This window comes from Felis catus, chromosome X (genome assembly GCF_018350175.1).
Source record: "Felis catus isolate Fca126 chromosome X, F.catus_Fca126_mat1.0, whole genome shotgun sequence".
In the NCBI taxonomy this organism is placed as follows: domain Eukaryota; kingdom Metazoa; phylum Chordata; class Mammalia; order Carnivora; family Felidae; genus Felis; species Felis catus.
The window spans coordinates 25607590-25616224 of record NC_058386.1 but is presented as its reverse complement, the minus strand read 5'-3'; positions in this window follow the sequence as shown (position 1 = coordinate 25616224).

Sequence of the window (8635 nt, the reverse complement as noted above, 5' to 3'; positions counted from 1 at the left end):
AACAGAGGCTTTGAATAACAGCTCTGTCTCAGTGGTGCAGATAGACGCATCGTGACGCTTGGCATGAAGTTCTTTCTACTAACTTCGTCTTTAGGGCGCTACATTTTCCAAACAAACTTCTAATTATGATTTGGCTTTTCTACAATGTGACAAAACCGTTCTGGTCTTCTTGTCCACTATTAACAATTGTCATTTGCTTTGAAGACAGTGTCTTGAATGCCTGATTAGCCTGAGTCTATATAAGAGAGAATGACCATTCCTCGGTATGTTAAGAGAGCTAGGCTTAGACAACTCAAGGGCGTACTTCCGGACTCTTAACCGTGGAGGCCCACCCAAGTGCAATCCCCATAGTCCTTCCCTGAGCTGCCTCCCTGAATATGTTGATGCTATCACGGTGAAGTTCCATTCCATAACCACAGGCCTAGAACTGTGTCTATGTGACAACCTGCCAGCGTTGGAACAGGGCTGCTCAGAACATTAGGGAAAGAAAACAGAAACAAAAACAAAAACACTGAAGACCCAGTGGTAGAGGTAGAGGAGTCAAGGTTAATTTTTTTCTTCCTTTTTGGTTGTTTTTTTTTTTTTTTTGATAGAGATTAAATAGAACAAAGAGGAGGATTCTATGTTGTCAATGTAGCCAAACTCTTAAGTGAATCTGAAGACAAAAATTCACATGTGTGAACATATTTGATTCAGTGATGTCATAAGCAGCAACAGAGGGAGCAGTGAGACATAAGGGGCAAGTACAGATCAATTTTTTCGTTGTCATTTTCATTGATCTAAATGTTCCTTTCCTTTTCCAAATACATGTCCGCGATACTTTTTTGAGCGATCGTATCCACCCACTCTTGATTGGAGCATTTCCCCTGGGTGTGACCTTAACAGAGTAATAACTACAAGCTATCACACAGATCCTCAAAATACTTAATAACTGTGCATCATTAAGAAGTAGCTATACTTACCATGGGTATAGGAACATCTGTGATAAACCAGAAATTAGATTTTCCTTTTGATTCTGTTGGCCTCTTGGAAGAAACTTAAAATTCTGTATCAGTCCAACAGTTTTTCTGTACCCCATAGTGTTTGCAGGTATGATACCTTATGTCCAAAAAACAAATGTGGTTCTTTCTTTGGTGGTCTTGTTACCAGTAAAGATGGCTCATTTTCAGTTTCTGCATTTTTGTCTTCCTTAGAAGGAGTTTATAGAACCTCCTTAAAACCACTTACTGGATAATACTTAGAAAAGCATATATGAAAATTCACACATCCTATCAGGGTCTATTATCGTCTTAAATGATGTAGCCTCTTGTTTTAATCTTTAAGAGACATTTTTAGCCTTATAGATACTCCTTGGTCCCCAAACCAACTCAAAATCCTATTTCTTGATTTCAAAGCAGGGTATCTAACTAAATACAGGTACGTTATAAGGAGATATATATTATCCTATATTTAAATATTAACCAGCACACCGTTTTTGTAAATATGTTCTTTCTCATAAATCTTCTAACATTTTTAGCCCAAGACATGCTTTCGTTAATAGGCAGGTACAAATAGAACTTTTGACAAATTGAAGAATTTTCGCCATGTATTACTTCTAATGTCATAAATATTTAATAAGTATGGGGTGCTATTAACTTGTCTTACTCTCAATTTTAGAAAATAAATATGTCAGACTGAAGCATGAAGAATAAAAGTTCTCCTAAAAACAACATTTTTAATATTTTTCTTATAAGGGATCTATGTTCATACATCGAACAGCAAAACACAATTATAAATATTTGTAGCATGATACTCACAGAAATGGACGTGAACTACCGTTTTCAGGATCTACCGGCATTGATTAAAAGAAGTTTGCATACGCAACTTATTCACATTGCTTTATTTTTGTTATTGTTGTCGGTATTATTCACACACACAAAATATTCAAGTCATCATATCCTTGCATTTAACCAGTGAAAGAGTAATCTGGAAAGAAAACATTTACAAACTGGACACATACCCTGTTTATTTTCTCTGAAAATTGCACTCCATAAAGCAAGTCCATTTTGAAACCTTTCCCAGTATTATACAAAAATATTCTTGTGCAAGTAATAAATTTATCTTTAAACATCCAACTTTTTGAAATTGAAAGCAGTCACACCAAAAGTTAGCATTGTTAATTTTTAATCTAAACATAGAACACTTTGTGCTTGTACAAACGGCTGTTATCATGTGCTCGTATACTCATTACATGGATCTGGCAAATATACTTTGCCATTATGCATGAAATTATGTAAAAAAGTGTAATCAGTGCAGAACTTGCCTATTTTTAAACAATGTTCTTTAACCATCCTCATCGGTATTTGTTTATATATAATTTCTTTTTGGAAAAAATTTAAGGCAAGTGCAATCAAAATTACAAAATCACTATCTCTATTGCTAACATATGCAGCATTCATATTGAGTGAGTGATCTCCTTCCCTCTTAAAATGAAAATACAAAATGCTAAGTATGTTACGCTTGCTACAGTTGGTTATGGGACCCTACCTACAAGCCATAGTTAAAATCTTTAGAGATATCAACATCAACGTACACTTCTCTAGTGCTCCACCAGCAGGAACCTCTGCTACCCTCGCCTGTAACATCTTATCCCATGTCCAGTTTTCTCATGAAAATACCCAGCAAGTTATTCAGCTGCCCATTCTGAAGATGACTGCGAATACAAGTTCACCCCGTGGTGTAGAATACGTAAGGTGCAGCACTCATAAGTTTGTCAGTTGTAAATGTACTTAGTTCTATTGTGTTTCTATCTCACTTCAGGGCTGGCATGGATTCTGTAAAGTAAAAGAAAACTAAAAAAGAAAACGTTAGCGGTAACTGTATTTCTAAAGTTAGGCTTTGCTGAGGACATGTTATTTGCTAAGGATGTAATTTAAATGGAATCTGAAAAAATAAGTTATTTCACAGCCCAGGAAAAATAAAATCGACTAAAAGATAGGAAATCCATGGTAATAACTTTGACGCTTTCACCGGCTTTTCTTAGGATAGTTGCTGAGCGCAATACCTTCCATTTTTTATAAATAAATAATTCAGGGCTACCATGTAATGGAAAAGTAGAAAATGGAAACAATCACAGAATTTTTCTGCGAAAAGCAAGAATGAGCTGACTCTCTCCTTTAAGATAAAATGCATGTCCTTAAAGAAAAGTTAGTTGAACAGAAACCTGGGTATTTATTTTTAGCCTGTGCAAAAATGGTCACTGAGTAATTTCTTGATGGAGGGCATTATCTTGGGAACTCATATCACTGTTTATTTAATGTAGAGCATGTACTGATTAAGTTTATTTAAACGTATTACAAGTGTGTGTTTTTAATTAGAGTGCACAGACATTATACATGCAGGCACACATGTATGTTAATTTAGCTCACTAAATGCTTCATGTTGCCAAAGTTGACTGTTTTGAGCTGTTGTCCAGATTGTGTTCTGAAAATAAATCAAACTCACTTGGTATATTGTCTCTTTCGGCTTAGTGTAGAAATTTAAAAAGGCTGTGTTGCACTCAGTAGGGTTCTTCTACTACTGAATATTATTTTTTGGATCTTCTGGTTTTATAAAACCATAAACTGTAAGAGGTCAGTCGTATAGTGGCTGTGGAAGTCACTAGGATATGGGTGGAAAAGGTTAAAAGAATTCTCCAGAAACTCTATGACATGGCTACTCCACAATTAATGTATAAGAATATTTTCTCCTAATAGGAGCCATGTCCTTGAGACGTGCATGAGAATCAGACATCAAATAGGACCTTTGTCTTACGAAACAGAAGCGACAAACTTCATCACTGGTCATCATTCCTGGTGTAACAAAGGACATAACGGTCAATATTAGTCCAGTGAGATAAATATACGTGGCTGAAAAAATATTGCCAGTATAAATGATTAAGGTATGAAATTAAGGACCAACTGAAGTTTATTGTTGTGTAAGTTGTCATGTTGCTGAAATAATGCAAGATGGGGCATTTAACTTATCTCACAAAGACCTAACTAAATTTATGGGCACTGCATGGATATAGTCTTAGACTTTACATCATTCACCAGAATAGGGGTCACCAAATAACGTGATTGTAAAAATTTCCCAGCGTTCAATTGTTTTGGAGGGTGAGCCAGTAACCTATGCTTGTAACAAATGCTGCGAGTGATTCTTACTCTAAAGGATGGTCGGAAAAGTCTTCATTAGAATTCATCTTTCTGTGAACTCATTGTTAACATGAGGGAAACTAATTGTTCATTAAGTCCAACTAATTTAACAAATTTGATGTCGATGCCTTTATTTTCACAATCAGTATCTTTGGTAGCCCTAATTTTGCTTTTTTTCTTCCTTAACAGAAATACAAGCGACAACAGACATATGTTCTCTAAGAAGAATGTGTTCTTAGTTAACGCTTAACTATCAATTCATTTATTTTTCTTCTATGCTGGGGCATTTTTTGAAGTCATGGATTTCATGAAAAAGTTGGACTCCATTTTTTTACTAGTTCTTTTTTTCCCCCTTCTTTTTGAGATATTCTCAGATGAAGTATAATTGTCTATATGTAGTTCGTTTTTTTTTTTTTCCTCAGGACATCTTCATTGTGAGTGCTGGTGGACAAATTGGGAGAGATTGTTAAAAAAGGAAGACCCAGTTTATGGTAACATTTATCCACCGCAAACTTTAATCTTGTATTCCAAAGAGTGACAGCAACTGTAATGACAGAAACAACAAATCCTACACCTTTGTTTCTCAAAGAGTTGTCTGTAGGCCTTCACATTACAATCACCTGGGAAGCTTGTTAAATAAATAGATTCCGGGCCTCACTCCAGTACTATCAGAGTTAAAGTGGAATTTCCATTTTTAACAAGGCTTCCAGGCAATTCTTCCAAAGCCTAAAATTTGTGACCCACCCGTTCGGCTCCTATAGTTTTCAACTCTGCTGTTTTTATAGAATTACCTAGAGACTTCATTAAAAAGCAAGACAAAAGATAAGAAAACCAAAAAACCCTAGCAACTAACAATGGGGACAAAACCCAGACTGGTTTAATTTGAATCTCTGGGACTCTTTAAATCTTCCCAGGTGATTGTAATTGCACCCAGGTCTGAGAAGTATGACAACAGGCCCTTTGGAAGGACCCTCTGGACCAACGATTTCACCCTTCACCGAGCCTTTATGTCGCAGTATCCAGTGTACCAAAATCGTAATCTCTATTCATACCTTATAATGTTTAGCCATCCATTTCACCTTTTACTTCGGAAAAGTGTGCTGAGGCCCTTTAAAAAAGGATTTTCTTTCAGATGTCAGTTTTCAAGTTCATAATTGTGTCAACAGCTCTTCATTGCCAAGGACAATTAGAGTACTAAGATATCTCCTTGCTTAATTTAAACCAGTCATTTTTATAGGTTTTTGGCATTTTCTTCTACTGTTTGGGGGAAGCTTTCACCTTTTATTAGTTTTTTTTCCTCCAGAAGTTCAAATTTGACTATCTTAGCAGTTTTTCCTGAGTCCAGTCATTCATGAAGCATCTTGATGACTTTTGCCATTTATCATCTTTCCTAGACGGTTACCTGTTTTTTTTATTTGAGTCATGCAATTATATATCATTCTGCCATATAAACAAAACTAGAACAGTACCCCTAAAGTCAACTTTGATGTATTATGTAGTTTTTTTAATCCTAGCATATATTCAATCAAATACATAACTATTTCAATAATAACCTCCCTCTGTGTACCATCTAAAACCAATTGACAGTTCACTGAGATAAAAATTCCTAATTTAAGCAGACATTGACTAAAATACTGGTCAAATTTAGATGTTCTCTATTCTCCAGGATTTCACCCTGCCCTCCCCACACACATCAGTATCACTGGGCACGAAACAGTGATTGATCAAGGAATTTGTCTGAATTACTCTTACAGGCCATAGATAAATGCTAAAAATCCCACGTAAGTGATCGGGTGATGACCATTTTAATTCTCTGAATATTTACTCCAGTCTCTGTTTCTGTTTTTCCCATAAACATAGATTTGATATCAATTAGAAATCTTCTAGAAATAAGATGGTCCATGGGTGTCAGTCTTTTAACCACCTGTCAATAGTATGAGTGTAATTGAAACTTCCTGAGAATTTAAATGTGTATATGTAAGGTGCACAAATAGTCCCAGATATTCTTCAACTACAGGGTTTTCTCTCCCGATATTTTTAATAATGGGTCAGGTCCTAGTGTTCACAATTTGGAATACAATAGGGGAATTATACACTGAGTCATAATCCATATAACACTTTACTTTTTCAGTAGAAGTTATTTTTTTTTCACATTTGAAAAACCCTACTGAGGTAGAAATGACTTTAAGAAATTTTAAATATATTAATTACTCTGAAATCCAACCTGAAATAACCTTACGGGGTTTTGACAAATATTCCTTTCCATTTTCATAATGATTTATTTTGGCGTCATCTTTGATAAGTGTTTCTTAAAATGCTGTCCTAAGATAGGAATTCTGCCTAAACAGCCCATTGATTCTAAGAGGTTTATGGTTGTTCACTTATTACGCTTGTGATGTAAAGATTCACCGCCATCCCCCTCCCCCCAAAGAAATAAATAATGTTTACTTATCTTTAACATAAAATGAAACGTAAGGCCAAAAAACATTTCTCTTTAGGAATGACTGTGCACTAGAAGCAGGTGCAGACAGAGTAGAAAAATAAGGTGATTAAAGATCTTGGTCACTTTAAAATATTACCTGAGGGGACTTTATTTTAAGGTTGTTATGTGAGTAGTACCTTAAAAAGCAAGGAATAAAATACCTGGGGAGCAAGAAGTAAGGAGGAGAAACAGCATTTCTGTTTCTCCAAGGACGTTATGAAATAGATGAGGGAAAAATGTAGAATTTAACCTTGAAACAATCATTAATGTGCTAATGACTTTTAAGTGATCAAGTTTGTGATTCAAACCTCTCCATAATCCCAGAGTGAAGAACAGAAGAGGGATTGTACGTGAACTTGATTTTTTAACAAGGTTTTCTTTTTGTTCAGCCACTTGGCCATGTCTTAAGTCCTTTCTTCACAATCATAATAGGAATTAAGTCTAGGAATTATAAGCTTATAGAGACATAAACAGAGAGGGAAAGAAAAGTTTAACAAGAGTTATCAAATTAACGAAGGTACTTACATATGTTCCAACAACACATTATTTAATTTATTTTCAGCTATAATCAGGTAGAAACCAGAAGAAACATTTGTAGCTTAATAAATAATTTAATTTCTTGAATTTCTATGTAACATATAAATTTATTTTTACAGGATATATAGAGAGCATACTCATAGAGAGCAACAGACTTATGAAACGACTATAAAACACAAATTATAATTCAAGTTTAAAATTTCTCATTTTTACACGTGTATTTGTCTATTTTCCTATTGCTAGTCAAAGCAAAACCAAATATATAGTTGTAAGTATTCTAAGAAAAAAAAAGAGCGCCTCCATCACCTACGCGTGAGTTACATACATTCTAGATTGTACAAAATCAAAGAGGGTAGGCAAAACTAAAGGGAAACACTATGTAAAATGCACTTTTTACTGACTGTTGAACATATCTGAGAGTGTCTGAGTTTAAAATTTGACTTGAACACCAGCAGAGGAAAATGACTAAATTCACTTTCCTACTTGGGTTCCCTCAAACTCTGAAAATGTAAAAGTTTTTACAATTCAATAGCAGGTTATATGAACATATCTCCACTACTTTGGCGGAAAGAACACACTAAAAATTCTAGTTACCAGGAGCATATGCTGCAAGGAATTTGGACAACGGTCCATGTATCCTAACATAAAGATGTCTTCATCCCAGGTGAGAATTAACCTAAAACACTCACAGCTGATCTCCCCAAATTTAGTCTCTCGTTGACTAGTAAGGATAGATCCAAATTACTTTGCCACATGTTCATGCACTATGTAATATGTCATTTTACATTAAATCTTTTTTTTTTTTTAATGACCAGCATGCCCTTTGAAACTTAAGGTTATCTGGACTATGAAGATTGAAATTTACACAACATCAATATTACACAGAATAGTCTCAAGTTCATGTGCAGTTCTTCGGTTTCTATTCATTTAGTAGTGGAGGGAACACAGTGTAATGATTTAGAGTGATTGCCTTTGTTAAGAAAGAGAATACTTTTCAGGCTTGTGGACCCGGGGGGATGCATCAATGAATGCAGTGAATGGTAGGAAAACAACAATGCCTTACTTTACTAAATACAATGAACAGTTCAGAAAGAGGAGTTTGTCAGTGGACTCAGAGACTACTCAGAGGGACATTTACTAAAGGGCAGGAGGAGAATGTTCTTTTTATATATCTTACTTGTCTGTAATAGAGAGATGTTTTCTATTGTGAGACTGGAAGAAAGAAATGATAGTCGATGGAAGATGAGAACTGAGTCCCTTCTTAGGGCATTTTCTAATGCATGACTGAAGTCTGATGATGAAAAGACACACGAGATTAGGACTGAGATTAACTCATCATCATCGTCATCATCCTCCTCCTTCTCTTTACTCAAACTCAGGTCGTACAGCTCCTTGTGACAGTATCGTCATTATGAAAATAGCACAAACTTTCACCTCACTGCCA